Source organism: Cupressus sempervirens, chromosome 3 (genome assembly GCF_028749045.1).
Source record: "Cupressus sempervirens isolate cs-2001-9-10 chromosome 3, ASM2874904v1, whole genome shotgun sequence".
Classification (NCBI taxonomy): domain Eukaryota; kingdom Viridiplantae; phylum Streptophyta; class Pinopsida; order Cupressales; family Cupressaceae; genus Cupressus; species Cupressus sempervirens.
This window is the reverse complement of record NC_143120.1, coordinates 3,619,524-3,641,284: the sequence shown is the minus strand read 5'-3', so window position 1 is coordinate 3,641,284 and position 21,761 is coordinate 3,619,524. Positions and strand designations below refer to the sequence as shown.

General features: G+C 32.3%; 1 pseudogene; it reads right to left on the bottom strand.

The window, feature by feature from the left end:
- The window catches only part of LOC149564433 (receptor-like protein 32), a 31,720-nt pseudogene extending 10,295 nt beyond the window's left edge, over positions 1–21,425 (bottom strand).
- Positions 21,426–21,761: the final 336 nt, after the last annotated feature.

Here is a 21,761-nt window from a genome sequence, read left to right as displayed (position 1 = left end):
AGTTAAGAAGTCATAAAGTTGAACAAATTTTTTTTTTTTTTTTGACTCCTAATATTTGAGTTGATCTTCTTGAGATACTAATATTGTGACCGAGCTAAATGTATTGTGAGTGCATGTGTGTAAGTATGGTAGGATGTGGATATGAAGTACCTACTAGTGGGGTCAAATCCATGTGATGCCAAGATATCATAAAGAAGCACAGGTATGTGTGTGATATCATGTGATATTAAGGTAAGATGTTACTCAATTTTGAGAATTGTTGAAATAAGGAAGTATTTGATTTTCTATTTCATTGGATAATTTATTTGATTTATGAGTTATGATGGACTAATATTTGGTGTTGTTCCTATGAATGAACAGAGGGAACGACACATAATAAGAAAGGGGGAATATTGTCAAAGAGAGGTAGTCTAACCTTGTAAAACTATAGGATGGTAATGGAATTCACACACTCACTTAGAAACAAACTTGGAATGATTAATAATTATATGTGTTTACTTTAAGTGTGAGTTTATCCTTCTCTTAACTATCTTTGAACAAGTCATGTACACATTTTATTAGTATACATTTTTTTTTTTAATTTAAATTTTTTTTTTTGGAATGAAAATAGAAGTCAAGACTCTTGATAGAATTGAACATAGTACATACATTATTCTAAGAAATGAAAGCTAGCTTTTGGGCCTGTTAATAATATTTTATTAAATCTCTTTGAAAATGCCTACATTGTCTTACTTATCTGCATCGATGCGATCTATTTTCTAAGGGAGACATGATGTCACAACTTGCTCTTCCCATACCCGAATAAAGAGATGTTTGTGCTACCACCTGGCTCCTTTACTAGATACTAAATTACTTTGGCCAATATAGATTAAACTAATCAAATGAATAATTCAAGAATCTTAGGACTGCAATGGTTATTATTCAAGATGATGGGCGGAAATTATGGAGCTATCATCCTCATCTTGTATGAGTTGTTCCTCTTACTATCCCAACATGAGTTTTGGGGGGAGATTTTGAAATGGTTAAGAGAAGCCCTATGGAATAAGTACAACTTTTAAAACTCTGCCATTCAATTACGTGTCAAAGTGAGGACAATCTTTTGGAAGGACATATGAAAAAGAAAGCATCTGGAAGAATTTTCCTCTTTCTATCTTAGCGAACTCAAAATCCAAATCCCTCTACAAATTTTCTCAAGAATTCAATATAAATCTTTGGGAAGACCAAAAGAGAAATGGTTGGAGAAGGGAAGGTAATTGTTCACGTTGTGAACAACATTGTTTTTAGGTTCTTCTTTCTCTTCCATGTGAAAACTTCAAAATGAGTCTTTGTTTTGATAGAAAATTATGTAAATATTAAGGTGCAAGTTTAATCTGAATTTGGTATTTTTCTTTGTTAAAGCTTCTTAAAGGAAATTATTGGTTGATTGATTATCTTCCCTAGTCATTCAGGCATAACACATCTCAAAAATAGTATGGTTTGAGTATGGAACACATAGAAGAAAGATCTCTAGGAACAATAAGAAAATTGGAGCTTCTTAAGAATCATGAGATTTAACAAAGGCATCTCTTTTATAATGAATTGAATTACTTCATTTCATTTTCTACTTTTTCTTTAGACAATTTGTCTACAAGAATACTTTCATAGGAGCATTCTTATATCTACACTTACTTCCATCTAAGGAGATTGATTGGCTTGTATGAAACATTGGTTAGGAATGTGAGGGAAATTTATTCTATTTGTTGCCAAGATTTAAATGGATTACAATTCATAGATATCACTACCTCAAGACACAAATCTTGTCACTCCTTAGTTAGTAATGGACCATACAAGAAATAAGGAGGATTAATTTAGGGAGAATCTATACTAAATTAGACAATGTACTTGAAAATAGTAACATTATCGATTGATCAATACATAATAGCTATGAGTATTTTGAACTTAGTTCAAACTTAAACTTTCTACCTATTATCTAATCCATGGTTTGTAGTATGCCTTTATTTATGGAAATATGGCATTGTGTGTCTTGAATGTAAAATGAAATCTACTCCCTTCAACATACATTTCATAACCTTGGGAGTAGAAATGACTATGAATCTATTTTAGAAGAAACATTCATTGATTAACAAAGATATAATGATTGAATGATTGTTTCACTCAATGTTTTGAATGAAACACTTCACAATTGGTCAAAACTATTTATTTGAGATAATTCTATAGTGCATGGAACATACTCATTATTAGGAATTGGACATTTGAAATTAGATAGCAATAAAAGACTAGTCATCAACATAGAAATGAAGTTCTCATTTTGGAACATAGGAGTGATTTGTTTTTAATAAAGGCATTAGATTATGAGTGGGTACGATTGAATATATATAGATTATGAGTGGGTATGATTGAATATATATATTACCTAGAATCCCTTCATATTTTTTCTTAAAACCTAAATATGGTTAGAATGCATAAAATATTAATTCTTTTCTCCTCTTTGAATTGAATGACAATGACTAATTCTTGTGTATATACTCTGTTGGAAATGGTTGTACAATGAAAATTGAATGTATTTATTACTTTTGGCCATGAGTGAAAGAGTAATATAAGCTAAGCTATGTTGACGGCTTTTCTTTCCTATATAGATGAATGGTATTGAACTCTTGGATATGATGCAATGATTCATAGTGGTATTTATTGGAAACAACTAGATAAGATTTATTAGAAGGAGATGTTGATTCTCTTTCATAGATATAAGAATTTCTTTATGTACATGGTGGAATTCTTAAGGAAATATTGGTAGTCCTTACAAGTACATATTCTTGCAAATGAAGGATTATGAGATGAGTCTTCTTTACTTATTAATTTACCTTGTGTGAGAAGTTTTTGTGTAGAATATGGAATTTAAAGAGAAGAAGTATAAAAAAAAATTAACTTTTCTCTTGTAAAGTAATGGTCTAATGATAGCTTTTGTTATTTGCACCCATATCAAAGTTTGTCTTCTTTGGATAAGATCATTAGGAATATTGTACACAAAGCTTTAGCCTTGTAAAGCTTACTGACACTGTGGTCATCATTTAGGTCTATTGTGACATGAGTACATTTATTTGAAGTATGATTCACTATGAGTGATTGTACTATCTTACTATTATAAGATGAAGTCCTAATTTTTTAAAAGAGTTTTCCTTAACATGTGATATGGCTTCCTGATGGATGTATGAGAAGAAAAATTATTAAGCTTAATTACTTTTCCTATGTAATTGATTGAAATATATCATTTTGCATTTGGATACAAAGTTGTGTTACTTGTCTTGTAAAGTTGTGGTACTTGTCTGGTTGAATTGTAGACAATGTGTAGCACGATTCAATTACTCCTCTAAGTTTTACTTATTTAGACTATCTCCTTGCTAGGATGGGTATCTTTCATGTTAGGAAAGATTCTGGGGGAGCTTAATAGCTTCATAGTAGGATGATAAAGCACTCCTACAAAATTCTTTCCCTTGTGTTCTTAGACAGGTTTTGGAGCCCATTTCAACTTGGTCGTCATGGTTAGACCACCTGGTATCTAGTATTTGGTATTGGTAAACTAGTAATGAATTTATAGTTTCTTTTAAATTTGGGCATATATGTATATGTATCATTTTATTTAAAGTTAATGATAGTTAACCAACTAATGTTGACTGGTCAATATTCAAAAGACTTTGACTCTCGTTGATTTTTCCACAATTTATGGAGATGGCTGATGTGGCATTGGTTTTGTAGGGCCAGTAATAAAAGTACCTAACAAATCCCCAAACTCATTTTGTATTCACTTCCAAAATAGAGAAAAGAAATACTATATCACAATTCTCACCATGAATGACACAATAGAATCAATTTCTTTACTTTGTGAAAATTTCAGAGGCTTGTCTTCTTTTGTCTACAGATTTTTAGATCATTCAAAGTCCATCCACAAGATTGAAGATTAAGAGCAAAAGTTAGGTTGTTGCATAGAAAGAGGGTTTTAAAACTAGTCCCCTTTCTCAAGAAGATGAGGAGAAAATTGAGTGGCTAGTCAAAGAGGGCGGTAGAAGAAAATGACTTTTTTTTGTTTTCATTGAAGAAAATTAATCATTTCATACAAATTGTAAAGAAAATTAGTATATAATCAGCATTTGCACCCGAATAAGGTGAGGAGTACATCTAAATGTGAAAGCAATATTCACTAGTATTGTGTAAGTTTCACACTTAAAATTTTAACAAGTGTCACATAGTGGCTTAGTACTTACCTTTCCTTTTTATATAAATATTTTTTTAATTTAATAAATTTATTATAGTATATAAAATATTTTAGTTAATAAAAAATATTATATAATTATAGTTTTCTATAACAATATTTATTTTATTTTATTTATAGATATAATTATTGATGTATATGTTTTATTGTATATATATGATATGATACTATTATATTATAAATAAATAATAATATGAGAAGACTAATATTTCTTAAATGATTATATAATATAAGTAATATTATTTTTAATTAAAGGATAAAAATTATATCATAAAAAGATATAATCTAAAAATCTAAACCAATGCACTTACATTCAAAAAAAATATTAAACATTAATGAATCACATTCAACTTAATAAAAACAACTCTTAAAAATATTTGTTTCACAATCCATCAAATCTGGCCAATGTAAGAGATAAATGAATTCACCCAATCAAATCTTAGAAAAATATTTTGTAAAAATTGTAAAGTTAAAAAATGCAATGTATTATTATTTTGATAAGAAAATTTTTAAATAATTAGTTCTAACTCGTAAGACCTATAAGATTTTCATTTCTTTTGACATGAATAGTCATTTTCTATTATTAGTTTGTGAGAGGTTTTGCTTAGTTTTTACATTTGTGTTTACTCTTTCAGAGGGTCTCTATTTTCATAAGTGTTCTGAATTGAATCTAAGGTGGGGCTAGTTTTTGGAGAACTTTGAACTTCAATTGTTGGAATTCTTTAGAATAACTAACAGGGGGGTGAATCAGTTATCCAAGTTTTAGATGTACAATTAAAACTTTTCACAGTTTAGTGAACCAATAAAACATTTATCATCATGCATGCATCCATAAGATTATACAATTACTTGAAACTTGTAGGTTACTGTCAAATCAATTTGTAGAAATATAAACATGAAACATAATAGATTCAATAACACACTTGACACAATGATTTACATGGAAAGCCAATTTTAGAAAAACCACTAGTAACATGCTACTCTTTCTCACTCTTCTAAAGTGATGCCCTGTGAAAAGCTAGTTCTGTTAAAGGTTACAATGCACACTATTAAATGTGATCATGTTAAAGGATTTCAATCACCCTATTAGGAGTGAGCCTTGTTAGAGGACTTTAGACCATTCACTTGGAATGTCAACCAGTTAAAGGATTTACAAATAACTATTAGGTCAACCTTAATCCAAAGGATTTACCCTAGACTAATACAATAATTAGAAAGTAACAGTAAGGATTGATATGATAGCAACTTACAACTCTATTTGTAGATTATAGATCTTTATTTGAGTCCTCCATTCTACTTGGCTTTCACATACTTCAGCTCTAATAGCTTGTTCACCCTTCAAGCATCCATACCCTGAAGCCTTCTTGCTTAACTTGCCAATGTAGACTCTTCAGTTAGGTCATTGAATGAAGCAATACCCTCTAGACTCCTTGTCTTCCTTAGGTTCTCACACATGAAAACCTTTACTTCTGACCAGCCATCCCTATGAATAGAGAATTAAGATTTTTTTCATTCATTCTCTATTATCTAATTTAGGGTTAGGATAGATTAGGTAAGATTCAATGAATCTACCCCTTATTTCATTTCATCCCTTTCTAGAAACTTCTCCTTCAATCCTCTTTGAATTTTCCTCAAAAAGGTTTACCATGGATTCTGTGCCACCAACTCATCAATTTTATCTTCCACATGGTTCACATAATCCAAGAAAAAAAACATGTTAGCTTAGATCTATTGAATTTATGATATTTCAAATAATGTCAACACTTGGTATTAACTTGCTTCTGATGCTTGGTAAATACTACATTACTCAGTATCCTCTATAGAATCATTCGACATGAACTAGAGTTTACTGGTGCTTGGCATCAACTAAACTTTACTCAGCATCAATTGTTTTACTCGACATATACTAAAATTGACTTTTACTCAGCTCCAACTAATTTTTTGCTCAGCTTGTACTAACTTTTCTCGGCACCTATTGTACACTTGGTCAAGCTTGGGAGTCAAACTTTGTTTAAGTTTTTCTTCTGACCTTGCTTAGTGGAACCAACCTTTGCAACCTTAAGTAGATTATCAATGCACTCTGATATCACTATCTTAGCTGATTCGTGTACTCATTTTCATATCATAACTCAACCTTTCCCCTAAGTGCTAATTGTTACATGATTTGATAAAATCATCTCCATCAATCAAATAAATAATAGTACTTAAACATATAAGCAATTCTCTTAACAACAAATAGCAGGTTTGACATCACTGACAAAACAATGATTAAAACATATTCATCATACTTGTATCCATCTATTTTCAACAAATTAATGGACCTTGCTATTGGATTTGTAGCGCACAAAAACTCCAATTTCCATATAAAATGCATCCAATTTGGATGTTTTTCAAATCTAAGACAAAATTATTTTACCCTAGGACCATACGACCTTGGTCTCGGCAATCGAGACAACAATTTTTTAATATTTTTCTTTAATAAAAAATTGAGCGTGCATGGCTTTTTTGAAAATACATGTATAATTTTTGGTTTTTGTTTATAAAACAAGCCAATTGTAAAGCTTCTTTTTAAGGAGTGCAACTTTAAGTGTAAAGCTTCTTTTTAAGGAGCGCAACTTTTCACGTTGACATCTTTGCACCTTGGATTTTGTGCTTCATGAAGGGGAGTATTTTTTTTTGTTTTGTAGTAAACAATAACACTAGAGTAATCATGTGGATTAAAAATCAGCTGTTGATCATAATTGTAAAGATTTCTTTTTAATCCTACTATAATCTAATAATGAAATATTAGAGAATTTGTCTCCTTTTATATATATAATGTCTAACTGTTTAATTCAAACAACTTTTATGTTTGAAATTATGTTTTCTTTTAACCCATCAAACTCATTTTAGTGTTGTGTTCCCTAAACTTTTTTTAAGTTTTTATCTAATATTTAAAACTTATTTATTTTTAGATTTTATATTTATTATCAAAATATAGACATCCTATTATTTTTTACAATTGTAAATGAAGAAATGTACCGAGACTTCAAACCGCAATATTAGCACACATTTCAAATTTCTTCAAGCCAAAAATATACTACATTAAATTATTTCTAGATGGTATAAATCCCTATGCAAGCTTTTTAGTGTACCTTCCTTACTTGATACACCATTCTTTGTCATACTTTTTTTGAACGGACTCAAATGGCACCTTGCTAAAATAAAATAGCACTATTCAAATGATGATATTGTATTTCAATAGGCTACACATGCTTATATTTTATTATATTTTAATGTCATATATGATTGATTTCATTGTATCATAATTCCATAACCTTAAAAAGATAATAAAATTGAACGTTATTGGAACTATAATTTCTAATAATCCCTTGCAAAATATGAATGTTCTCTTTATATTTCAAATATTTAAGAGATAATAATAGCATTCATGATTTTAAAGCATGGGACACTAATGCAGTAAGGCTTTGGGTGTTCTTCAAAACTCCAACAATGGATTTGTTAGGGTTATCTCAATCCTGCAAGGATTGGTTGGGTAGGAGCTTCCAAAGATCCCTCCTTGGGCCCTTTCTCTCTTAGAGAAAAGAACTCATCAAATTAACCCTCAATTCAATCTAGTCTATATGGATGTCAAAGATACCCTAGTGTCTCTCCAACACCCCCACACCCCTACTATAGGATCTTTGAAATTCAAGGTGTCTAATAGCTTCTACAAACATCAATGAAGTTGTTTTTCCATTCTCCAAGTTTGGTTTCACTCTTTTCCCAATTCTTGTTTACCAATTATATACTTTACCCAAAATAGACCTAGTAGAATTAGCCCTACTAATCAAGGATTTTGCAAATTCCTTAAATTTGACTTGAACAAGGCCCCAAAATTTATTTTTATTTTGATATCCTTTTGGAAGAGTTATCAAATTCCAAAGAATCCCATCTAGGTTTCGTACAGAGGTGCCCTTGTTGGATACAATTGATTAATTGTGTGTTGTCTTTGATGTTACACAAATGTCATAATCATTATCAGTTAGTATATGTGGAGCTTACTTAGGCAATGAAGACAATTTGTAGTGTCTACCAGGCATTCCTGTGTTTGCTTAGTTTAGAAGGTAGTGTCTACTGAGTTCACTCAAGCGTTGAAGGAAAAGTTGCAAGATAGTGAGTGTTAATCGATCTCACTCAGGTAATGAAAGAAAGTTGGATGGAACCAATGCTAATTGAGCTCACTTGGTTGCCAAGGGATTTTTGTAATTTTTAGTATTAGCCAACCATCTATTGGTTAACAAAGGAAATCACTTCAAAATTAGTTTTTACCGAACAAGGTTGGCTAGCAAAAGATTTTCCTATTTTGTTGTATTGAGTTTAATTGATCTATCTATTAATTCTAGCCAACTAAGGTGATAAATATTGATTATTGTAAGTTGTATTTGAGCTGACTTGACAAATGGAATGTATAAGTATAAGGTGAAGTTGTGATTTCAAAGTGTGCAAGCAAGTGTACAATTAAGTGCAAGAGAATGTGTGAATTATGGTGATGTAATTGAAGAGCTATTGGTAAGCAGCAGAAGCAAATTTAAAGGATAAGCAGAATATCCTTGTGGTGCAAAAAGGTCATATTCAATTAGGAAGGATCAAGTACAATCCATAATAGAGATTTGAAATCAGAAATTAAGTTGCATTCAAATCAAGTCATTTCATTTTTACTCTTCAACCATTGTAGCAGTGATCTAAATCTCTTAACAGAGTTGTCTTAACAACTATTTGCAAATCCTCTAACAAGTTGACAATTCCATTGAATTGTTCTCAAGACCTCTAACCAAGCCACTCCTAATAGGGTGATTAAATCTATTAACAAGATCACAACTAATAGCATATTTTGTAATCTTTAAGAGGGTTGGATCCTAATAGGGCTCACTTCAAAAGAGTGAAATCAGTAAATAGTTGCTATTGGTGGTTTTTCCCAAATTGGGTTTCCACATTAAATCCTAGTTTCAAAAATGTTCACACTATTTTATTTATGTTTTTGCATATAAGTTAAAGTAATCATAATCACAAATAACATCTAATGGTTCTTATTTTATCTTTTACTAAGCTAATATAGTTGCAACGAAGTTACAATACTTGTTGTGTTTACCGAGCTTCAATAGTATTCAATTATTTTTTTGCATTTTGTACTAACATTAGAAGGGGTATGGGATTTAGTTTTGTAGTAACTGATTCACCCCTCCCCTCTCAATTACTCCTCTTATATTTCCAACAATTGCTATCAGAGCTTTTGGTGCTTGTAGAGAAGGTTTCAAGGACCTAAGCTAAAGATCGGGATGTCCTACAAAAGAGAGATTCCCAAGCTAAACAAAGACAATTTTGCAGCATGGAAAGGACTTATGAGATTGCATCTAGCTACCATCAATGATTTAGGTTGCAAGTATCTTGATCTTGAATACAAGACTCCCATTGGAACATTATCAGTTGAAGATATCGCTGAAAAAAAGAATCATAATATCATGATGATTGATATTGCATATGCTCTCAGTTATGCTAAATTTGATGAGGTAAAAGATTGCAAAACTACTTTTGCAATGTAGAACAAACTAAAATATATCTATGGAGGAGATGACAATGTAAGAAGAGCCAAAGCAGAAAGCCTTAGAGGATAATTTTATCAAATGAGAATGAGAGAAGATGAAAACATTGGAAAATATGTGGAAGGAATCAAGGCTAGTGTAAGTGCAATAAAAGCATCTTGAGGAGACATTAGGGAGGAAAATTGTGTAAGTAAAGTGCTCAAAAATCTTCTTCCCGTTTATGCAATTAGAGTATCTACTATTCAAGAAATGAGATGTGATCCAACTAATAAGATAGGGTTGGATGCTCTAGTTGGAAGATTAATAGCTTTTGAGTTTGCCAATTATGATAACTATGTTCTTGCTTCAAAGAATATTGAATTTGCATTTAAAGCTAAACTCTCACTCAAAGAAAAGGGTAAAAAGTCAAAATCCAATCAATTAGGAAGTGAAGAAGATGGATCATCAGAAGAAAGTTCAGACAGTGATCTTGAAGTTGTTGAAGCCTTGCTTGCAAGGAAGTATTCCAAAGGGAGAGGGAAGTGCAAAGATAAAGTTCCTTTGATCTACTTTTCTTGTGAAGAAATTGGTCACATTGCTACTAGGTGTCCAAACAAGAAAATGAAGGATGAAAAGAAAAGAAACAAGCATAAAGGAAAGAAGGACTCCAAGAACTACAAGAAATTCAAGGACAAAGGTAAGAAATAGTGTTCATAGCTAAAGATTCTGATAATAGTGAAAATGAAATGGTTTATATTGCTATGAAAGATTAATCTAATGATAAAGGAGATAAGATGACACTTATCTCTCATGCTAGCAAAAATGATATATGGATTATTAACAGTGACTTCTCACATCCTATGACTGCTGACAAAAAAATAATTGAGTATATAAAATATTATGATGGAGGTAGTGTAAGATTTAGAAATAATTAACTTCGTAATATAAAATGAAAAGGATGTATCTTGTTATCTAAAGAACTTGTGTGTGATAATTCTTATTGGGTTGAAGGACTAAAACATAATCTACTAACTGTGGTACAATTGAGTAACATTGGATTCAAGGTAGAATTCATGAATGGACAGGCTAAACTATTGGATGGGAAGGGAAATTTGGTTGGTTCTAGCAAGAAAAAAAATAGGTAATCTATTTTATCTTGATTTCAGTGATTGTTTATGTTTTATTGCTCAAGTAGAAGAAAGCTAATTATGGAAGAAAAGACTATGTCATGCGAACTCTGATAATTTGGTTAAGATAAGAAAACATAAAAGAGTAAGAGGTATTCCTAGTTTGAAGAACCCTAACATGAGTCTATGTAAGAATCTCCAAATTGGTATGATGGGAAAGACAAGCTTTAGAAGCAAAGACTATGAGTCAGAAGAAGTCTTGGAAATTGTTCATATAGACTTATGTGGACCTATTGGAATAAAGAGTTATAGTGGAGAAAATTTTTTCATTCTCTTTGTTGGTGATTACTCTAGAATGATGGCAGTAATGTACCTAAAAAAAAAATTATAAGCCTTTCAAAAATTCAAGTGGTATCTGTCAAGAGTAGAAAAAGAAACTGGAAAGAAGTTGAAATGCCTAAGATCAGACAGAGGTGGTGAATTCATTTCCCATGAACTCAAAAATCTCTGCATTGAAAGAGGAATCAAAAGACAAGTATCTACTCCTGGTACACCACAATAGAATGGTATAGCAGAAAGAAGAAATAGATCTATCATTGATTGTGCAAGAAACCTGATGATTGAAAAGAATGTTTCTTTCAAATACTAGAAGGAAGCTATCAACATTGTAGTTCATAACTTGAACAGAGTTTAGTTGAAGTAAGATTCAAACAAGACACCTTATCAGCTATGGTATGGCTACAAACCTAATGTAAGTTACTTGAAGGTATTTGGAAACAAATGTTACATATTGAAAGAATATAGAAAAGGAACATATGATGTAAAATATGATGAAGGCATATTTCTAGGATACTCTTGCACAAGAAAAGAATACAGATGTTTCAATTTATCTACTTACAAAATTATAGAAAGTGCACACATCAGAATTGATGAATATGTAGAAAAGAGTGAAGAAGAAAGTAACAAGGAACCTAAAGACTATAGAAGATTCATTTACTATGAACCTAATACCCTTCCTAATCTATCTAAAAGAAAAGATGCTTTAACTCCCGAGTCTCGAGTATGTGTAGGATCATGGTGTGCCAAAAAGTGGCAATCTGAAAAATCTATAGTTCTAAAATATCTCAAACCATTTCAAAATCTATTCCAATTTTTTTCCCACCCACCCTGATACTAAATGAAAACAATTAATATCTTTATAAGGTCTACTATATCTTTTGATACCAAACCTATATGTTCAACTTTAAAAAATCCTTAAAATGTGCTTTTGGCCTGTTTTTATGTGATTTTTACTTCAAACATGTAGCTAGCGACTTTTTTTCACCAAAATTTGATGAAATGAAAAAGGTTTCTTAAAAAATTTCTTATCTTTCCATAAATGTAAGGTTTGTCAAATTATGAGTTTAGTGAGTAATTATTACTTATTTTCTAATGAGTTATGTATAAAGTGTTGACTGACACGCTACTTGAAAAACAACTATAACTTTCAAATGGTACAACATTTTTTAAATCCAAAAGATGCATCACATTCTATGTTTCTTTTACTATAAGGAAAAAAATGAAAATTTGAATTTTGCAAATTTTTGAATTAATTTAGGTAGTCAGACATGAGAGTTTTTTTATTCCAAAAATACTAAAGTCAAAAATTAATTATTAATTATTTTTTTAGAATAAAAATACCCAAAAATATATGTCACATCCAGGCATGAGTCTACTACTTATATCTAGAATATTATTAAAAAATATTATCATTTAATTTTGATTAAGGTGGTCAAACATACGTCTACTTCTTATTTTTGTTTTGAAATTTTTGTAATATTACATTAAAATACAAAATTTTGACCAATCAATTTTTATTTTTTTGAGATAAGCCCTAGTAGTTTAGAAACTAGATTCAATTTTCTAGATATTATTTTCTCTCAATTGCACATCAAGTTGACATAACCCTGATATTTTATTTTTTATTGTCACTTAAGAGCATAATTTGGTTGACCATGATCTTGCACATACCCTCCCCATACACTCCAATAGCTACCGAGTTGTAGACAATTCAACCAAAGCTGCAAGGACCCAAGTCACAAATAGAGGCTACCAAGCTAGTTCAAACCGAACCTGATGGACCCAAGTCATAGACAAAAGGACTTGAGCTTGAAACTATAATTTAAGAAGAAGATGATGGAACTCATTCAAAGAACCAAGGAACTTATATTAGCAAGATATGTTAGAAGACATCATGCACATGATCCGATTATTGGAGATAAATCATATGGAACAATGACAAGAAGAAAATTAAAAGGTACATGTTTACTTGTTGAATTTGAACCTAGTAGTGTTAAAGATGCTCTAGAAAATGAAAGTTGGATTGAAGCAATGAATGAAGAGATAGAACAGATAGAGAAGAACAAAACTTGGACTATTGTTTCTAGACCCAAGGATTAAAATGTAATTAGTACAAAATGGGTATTTAGAAATAAGTTGAATGAAGAGGGAAAGGTAACAAGAAACAAAGAAAGATTGGTATGAAAAGGTTACTCTAAAGAAGAAGGTATTGACTATGGTGAAACTATTTCTCTTGTAGCAAGACTAGAAGGTGTTAGAACTTTACTAACATATGCAACACATAGAGGATTTAAAGTATATCAAATGGATGTTAAATCTACATTCTTGAATGGAATTCTTGATGAGGAAGTTTACATTGAGCAACCAAAAGCTTTTGTAGATCCTAGCAAAGGAGACATGGCTTGCAAACTACACAAATATTTATATTGTCTGAAGCAAGCTGCTAGAGCTTGGTATGAAAGACTCCATAATTACATGGTAAAGATTGGTTTTCAAAGGACTAATGATAACAGTAGTCTATATATCAAGGAAGGACCAGATAAGAATATTGTGTTAGCAAAAATATTTGTTGATGATACTTTATTTAGAGGAAATGATGATTTTATCAAAGCATTCTCAAAAGAAATGAACAAAGAATTCGAGATGTCTATGTTTGGTGAAATAAAATTATTTGTTAGATTTTAAATACAACAGAGCAAGAATGGTATCTACATCACTCAATCTAAGAATATCAAGGAGATACTAAAGAAATTTGGAATGGAAGATTCAAGACCAGTTAGAACACCTACATCTACTAGACATAAGCTTTCCAAAAATGATGATTCCAAAGAAGTAGATAAGACTACTTATAGATCAATGATTAGAAAATTGCATAATGTAGTTCACACAGGGCCTTATATTTCTCTAGTAGTTGGAATACTGGAAAGATTCTTAGTAAATTCCAAAGAAAATCACATTATGGAAATCAAGAGAATCATGAGGTATCTTAAAGATACTAAAGACTATGGTTTATGGTATAAACTTGGAGGCAATTTGGACTTAAAAGTATTTACGGATGCTAATTGGGCAGGAAGTCTTGATGACAGAAAAAGCACTAGCAGTGGAGCATTTTTTTCTTGGTAAAAGACTAATATCTTGGACAAGCAAGAAGCAAAATTGTATTTCTTAATCCATAGCAGAGGTAGAATATGTAGTAGTAGTAGTCAATTAATCTAACATTGTTTGGTTCAAACAACTATTGGAAGGAATGAAGGTAGAAATCAAAGATCATGTTGTTATATATTGTTATAACACCAATACAATCAACATATCAAGGAATCCAGTAATGCATTCCAAAACAAAGCATATTACTATAAAATATAACTTCTTAAGAGAATTGGTGCAAGATAAAGAAGTCAGATTGGAATATGTGAAAACAAAGGAACAAATTACAGACATATTCACCAAGCCATTACAAAAGGATGCATTTCTATATCTAAGAGGTAAGCTAGGGGTCATTCCCCTATCTAAAATTCACTAAATAAAGTTTAGTGAATGCATCAACCAAAACCTATTGAAGATCAATAAGTTGGTGCAAAATTGGCAAGGGCATATTGCAGATGAATTAGTACTTAAGGTACATTAGAGTCTATAGAGTTATTGTCTTTGGCATGTGTTGTCAAAGAGGGAGAATTTTATTGTCATATCTCTAAGAATTATTTTTTGAACTAGAATAAAGTCAGAAACTAGAGAGGGAGAATTCCTCTAAAAGATGAAGTGTGTTGAAAGAGGGAGAATGTTTTGAATGAACTTGGTAATAGTTGTTGTAGACATAATTTAGTAAACAGGAAGAGCTCATACTGACAGAGGGAATTTTCAAATCCAAAATTTCATTGTACTATGACATGTTGTGTTGCCATCAATGCCAAAGAGGGAGATTTTTGGATATAATTGATTAATTGTGTGTTTTCTTTGATGTTACACAATTGTCATAATCATTATCAATTAGTATATGTCGAGCTCACTCAAGTAGTAAAGAAAGTTCTCAGTGCCTACTAAGTGTTCTTGTGTTTTCTTAGTTTAGAAGGAAGTGTCTACTAAGTTTACTCGAGTATCGAAGGAAAAGTTGCAAGATAGCGAGTGTTAGTCGAGCTCACTTGGGTAACAAAGGAAAGTTGGATGGAACTAATGCTAACCAAGCTCACTCAGTTGCCAAGGGATTTTCGTACCTTTGTAGTATTAATTGAGCATATGTTGGTTAACAAAGGAAATTGCTTCAAAATTAGTTTCTACCAAATAGGGTCACTAGCAAAGGATTTTCCTATTTTGTTGTATTGAGTTTAATTGATCTATCTATTAATTCTAGCTAACTAAGGTGATAAATATTGATCATTGGAAGTTCTATTTGAGCTGATTTGACAAATGGAAGGTATAAGTATAAGTTCAAGTTGTGATTTCAAAGTGTGCAAGAAAGTGTACAAGTAAGTGCAAGAGAATGTGGGAATTATGGTGATGTCATTGAAGATATATTAGTAACCAGCAAAAGTGAATTTGAAGGATAAGTAGAATATCCTTGTGGTGTTGAAAAGACATATTCACTTAAGAAGGATCAAGTACAAACCAAAAAAAAGATCTAAAATCGACAATTAAGGCGCATTCAAATCAGGTCATTTCATTTTTACTCTCTGATCATTGTAGTAGTAATCTAAATCTCTTAACAGAGTTGGCTTAATAGCTATTTGTAAATCCTCTAAAAAAGTGACATTTCCATTGAATTATTCTCAACACCTCTAACCAGGCCACTCCTAATAGGGTGATTAAATCCTTTAACAGGGTCACACTTAACAATGTGTTTTGTAATCTTTAATAGGGTTGGCTCCTAATAGGACTCACTTTAGAAGAGTGAAAATTAGTAATTAGTTGCTATTGGTGGTTTTTGCCAAATTGGGTTTCCATGTTAAATCCTAGTGTCAAATGTGTTCATGTTATTTTATTTATGTATTTGAAACTAAGTTAAAGTAATGGTAATCATAGATAAAATCTAATGGTTCTTATGCTAATCTTTTACCGAGCTAATCTAGTTATGACCTAGTTACAACACTCTGTGTGTTTCCCAAGCTTTAGTAGTATTTATTTATTTGTTTGCATTTTGTACTAACATCATAAGGCATCTGAGATTTATTTTTGTAGTAATTGATTCACCCCTCCCCTCTTAGTTACTCCTCTTATATTTCCAACAACCCTAATCACAAAATGCACCTTTTAAGGCTTAAATCTAGGGTTTAAACTTAATCCATTTTGTTTCACAATAAAAACTATTGGTATAAATAAGTATTTACTTATTATACTTTACTTAAGTTTACTTAGGTCAATGCATTATTTTATTATTTATTAGGTTGACAATTAGGAGTTTGTGTACTCTAATGAGTTGTCATGTTGACAACACTGGAGTAAGCAAATCTAATTTAGCACATGGTGTTTACAACACTGGAGTTTGCATAATTAACTAAGTTCTCATAAAGACAACATAGTAGTTTGCACTCTTAATTAAGCACATGGTGTCTACAACATAATTTTACATGCTACACCTTTGTAGGCTTATCCTCTCATCATTGCACTTACTCTTGTCCTTAATGGAGGATAATTCACTCTTGGTGGACATGTGCCTTGTTGTAAGACTTATCAGTGTGCTAACTCCTAGAGATTCTAGAAGCATTCCAAAGGCCTTTACATTTAGGCACTCCTAGTGTGTATGTACATGACATTACAGCAATTGATTTTGATATTGTTATTCTGATCATACTTTGATCCATTCTGTCTTTGTGCTTGAGTTCCTTGATCTTGGTTGATTTTTTCTTAAGGAAAATTCTTACATGGTATTAGAGCTAAGGGAATTCCTCTTCACATAGCCATTGGAGACCATTTTCTTGCCTCACATCTTGGAGGACCTTGACCCAAATTTTGAGTATCACAATCATTGGGAGCATCTAGAGCCAAAATGGACCTCACCATTGCCTTCAAAATGTCAATTTAGTGAAATTTGACTATAAATTTGCCTACCTTAGGCCATATTTGAATTTGAGGCAAAAAAATTTTGCAAAGTGACACCTGAAGGCCCAATTTGCATTTTCAGTATGATCATTTATTAGACATGTTTAATTTATTTTTAGATCAATATTATTTTCTCTAAAAAATTTGTTAGATATTTTCTACCATTTCCATGCAAATTTTTGGAAATTTATTTTAGCTTTTCAAGCCTGTAGAGAAAAAAAATTTGCGGGAGTCGAGAGGTGAAACCCTGGCCCCTACAGGAAATATTTGTATGGAATGTTCTTTTTTAAATTGGTGACATTTTATAAATTCTAGTCAACACATTCCAATCTCTAGCCATGACTAGCAACAACCATACATCACTCAATGGCTTGCTTTTTTGTTTATCCAAGTGCAAGCTTTGAGTTTTAAACTCGCATCGAGTACTTCCATAGCGCATGTGGGATATTTCCCACATTTTCGGTGTCTAGTGTTGGCTCCTAATTTAACAGTGTTTAAACAACCAAGTATGCAAGGCAAGAATGCATCTATGGGCAGCTATCTCCAATAATGGACACACTTCACCAAGAACCTCGGCCAACTATAAGGCTATACTCCTTCTACACTTCAGGCTCTACAAAACCTAGGCGAGTGGACCTATAGATTCTTTATATGGTACCAGTTATCAAAGCATACACTGAATATAATATGAAGCAAATAAAAACCCCTAAATCTTCTATACATAACCAAGAATCACAAGCATGAAATAGCTAAGAACATAACTCATGAAATTGGCAAGCTAAGTGCAGGTTAACATTGAATAGCTTTCAACATAAAAGGGAAAATTGATTTAATTATGTTGACGACAACAAGACCCAAGTATGAGCAGCAAAACTTAATGATCCTATCTCTGACCAGTGCCTTATCCATTGGGAAATTACATGAATTATAACCATACATCTTCTAGAAATCTGTGACATAATTCCTACATCAAGATTCCTAATCTATCTTTCACTTTGTGAACAAACATCTGCTATAGAATGAATCTCATACTCAGAACATCCTATCATGAAATCTGCAAACCCTGTGACAAACATCAAGAAATTACATGGTTCTTTGCCCCACTAGCAAGACATTTTAATCACATACATTCCTAAATGAAATGCAACCTAATCTATGCTCTTTGATCACAAATTAGAAGAAATAACAAATCCATAATCAAGAGACAAGATTCAGACTGAACTTAAAACCTTTGTTGTGCTTTATTTATTTTCCTTGAAAGCAAATACATGAAAGATATATAGAAATGAATCATGAAATCACCTAACTAGTAAGGACTATTTGCATAAAAACTCAAAATGTTGTTCAATACAAGAGAGAAGTGTTGGGTGTGTAGTTTCCATAGCCTGAGCAGAGCTCCTAAGACTAGAAATTGAAAACCAACCAACAACCTATTTCAGAGAAGAAGAAAGAATATGTATGGAGAAGGTAATTCCTATATTCAATTTCCAATTGACACTTGTCCCTTTGGAAATCCTTCCCTAGAAGAATCAAAGCTTCTTTCTAACTTCTCTCTATAACTGCATATCAAATCCTCTTCATTCTACCTCTCAAAGGCATCAAAATATCTCAAAAATCTAATGGTGAAAATGTAATTAATTTTGGTGTAAAAATGAACTCGGTAAAAGTAACAAATTAGTTAAAATGGTCTTAAGAATACAAAATAATCTTTTCCAGATTATCTTTACCCCATTCAAGCTTCAAAAGGTTCTCAAATCTGCCCTATAACTGATTCAGATGCTTAATAATCAAATTTGCTCATTTTGTTGCCAATACCCTAGATTTCACAAATTGGCCTATAACTTGAACCAGGAAGCACTTGTACAAAAAAAAACTCCTGATTTGGAAATTTTAGGTTTTCTCGATTCTAACGGTATATTGGAGTGCCCATTTAGCCTAAAAATTACTCCAGTTATGGCCTTTTGAAGATCGACCCTCTGTTCATGGTTCCGTGGCATTATTTCACAAATATTTAAATCTTCATAAAGTTTGGACTATATTAGCATTTCAAACTTTATTTTAAATGGCCTATATGTGATTCTGAGAAAACTTTTAAAAATAAACTTTTTTAAAACCCTTTTGAAATTTTCCTTTCAGATTCCATCCGAGTCAAACTTGATTTGACCATCCGCGCTGCATGTCACATTCTGATTGGACATCCCCATCAGCACCATGTGTCATCTTCTAGCTAACTTGCTATGCTAAATCTCATGCATCTTCTGCTTGGCAAGTTAGCGAGTACCCTTAGATCTGCCACGTGGCACGATCTAGTGCTCCTCAAAAATTTGATCACCACATCACCATCTGCCTTGGAACTCGCTGCCACCTGTCACATTTTGATTCACCGATAGCACTATAAGTGGGACCAACGTTGTATTTTCACTCTCACTGATTTTTTTGAATTTTTTGGCTAGTCACTATGTCGTTAGCCAAAATTTCTCACCACTTTCCAGTGGCAAGATAGCGAGTCACCGAATTGTGGTCTTTTTCGACTTCTTTTTCCAACAACTCCTTTATTCTTCCACGTGATGCCACTTGGAAATTTTTGGTTCATCATCAATTTGTAGCTTGGTCTCACCTCCATCTCACCAGATTCTTAGGTTTTTCGATAGGTCACTATGTCACTATTGGAAAACCTTGCCATTTTTCGATGGCGAGTTAGCAACCCGCCGAATTTTCTACTCTTTTCGGCGCATCATCTTGCTAATGTCACTCTTTGCCAGCGTTTCCTAGCAAAATTTAATACTTGGCTACCTCCAACTATCCAGGTTGGACCCACAATATGAGCATTGGCTTTGACTTTTAAAAGGCGCTTCCCTTTATTCATTTCATTCTATGTGTGCAAGAATATTTAAACACTTAAAAACTCTAACCCTATACAATGTGGGATAAAAGGTTTACAACATTTTCCTACAGTTTGAGCCTATTTTATTGTGGAATTTCTCCTTTCTATGTGCCTACGTGATCTTCATTGCCTCTTTGCATTTTGAGGAGACCCCTGCCTATGCACGTAGATTCTGCCTTTTATGTGCATGGAGTGTTTTAGTAACTTCGCTAGGGGTTCTCCTTTTTGAAATGGCTTCCTTCTTTCTTCCAACTGTGGATGCCTCTTATTTAACACTGTAGCTTATTGGCCATGACTTTGGCTCTCTTTGAAATGCTAGTTCCCTATTTAGCGTGGGGAGTTCTTTCTTAGCAGCCTTTCTCAGCATACTGCAGCCTCTCCCTTACTCACAAATTATGTCTTCTCTGCATATGGTCAGCACCCTACTCCCTGCCATTTCTCCTTTCTTTGATCTATGCTAAGATATTGAATCACTCTTTTCATGGCTTTACATGGGCAGCTTTATACTTTTTTTTTATGTGTGGAAGCATTGGTAATCTGCTCATGGCTTGAGTTTTTCTTTTGTTAGTTGGGATCCTCTATTTTAGCATGCTCTGCCTCTTCTCCAGGTGTGGATCTCCCTCCTTTTTCATTTTCAACGCAATCTCTATCTTGCCCCAATACTGATGGCATAGGAAAAGAGCTTCTCCATCTGGTTTTGTATTTTCCATTCACTCCATATTGAAAGCCTGTTAAAATCTTTAATTATAACAGATGTATTCCAATAAACTATACCATTTTCCAAAATATAAATGGTGAGGATCATTGAGAAACTTAACATTATAACAGCATATAACATGGTTCTCAATATGAGTGCCACTTCCTTCTTTGGGAACAAATTGTAGCTTCTCGCATATTGAAACAAATTCCCTCAAATGTGTTTTTTAAGCAAGCTTGATAAGTGCACAATGATCAAAGAGAACCATGCTGGACTGGTCCCTTTTTGAATGGATCTCACATTGGTTTATTGCAGATAACAATGGGCAACTCTTTCATACATTTAATCTTTAGTCCTGCATTTGCTAATATGGTGAAATTAGTCGGGCCCCAAAGTGGTCCGGCTAAAAAAAAATTTTGTTCGAAGACAACTGAATCCACAAACTTACCCACTCATCACCTGACACTGATTCAAAGCACATTCGACCTTTTGAACAGTCATTCAAAAATGACTTTACCATTATTTTGAAAACTGTGAATTTAGCGCCAGGAGGTCCATTGACTGGCCTTAAAATTTGATCCAAACACCTGACTGGCTTCTGAAAATTGGCACTCTAAATCTCTGTTCCACACACTTGTACCCTGTCAGATCTCATCTCATGACAGGTTCCCAGTAAAAATATATTGACTATCAAAGTTGCCTTCTTAGATTTACCTGCAAGAAAACATGTCAAAAAACAACAAGCTGGGCTTGGAATTGGCTCGAAAAACTAGACAAATAAGCACTTTAGGTTCTGAAAACTGGAACACTAGTACTTTGCCATGAGGAAAATATGATTCTATAGTTTTTGCTCATG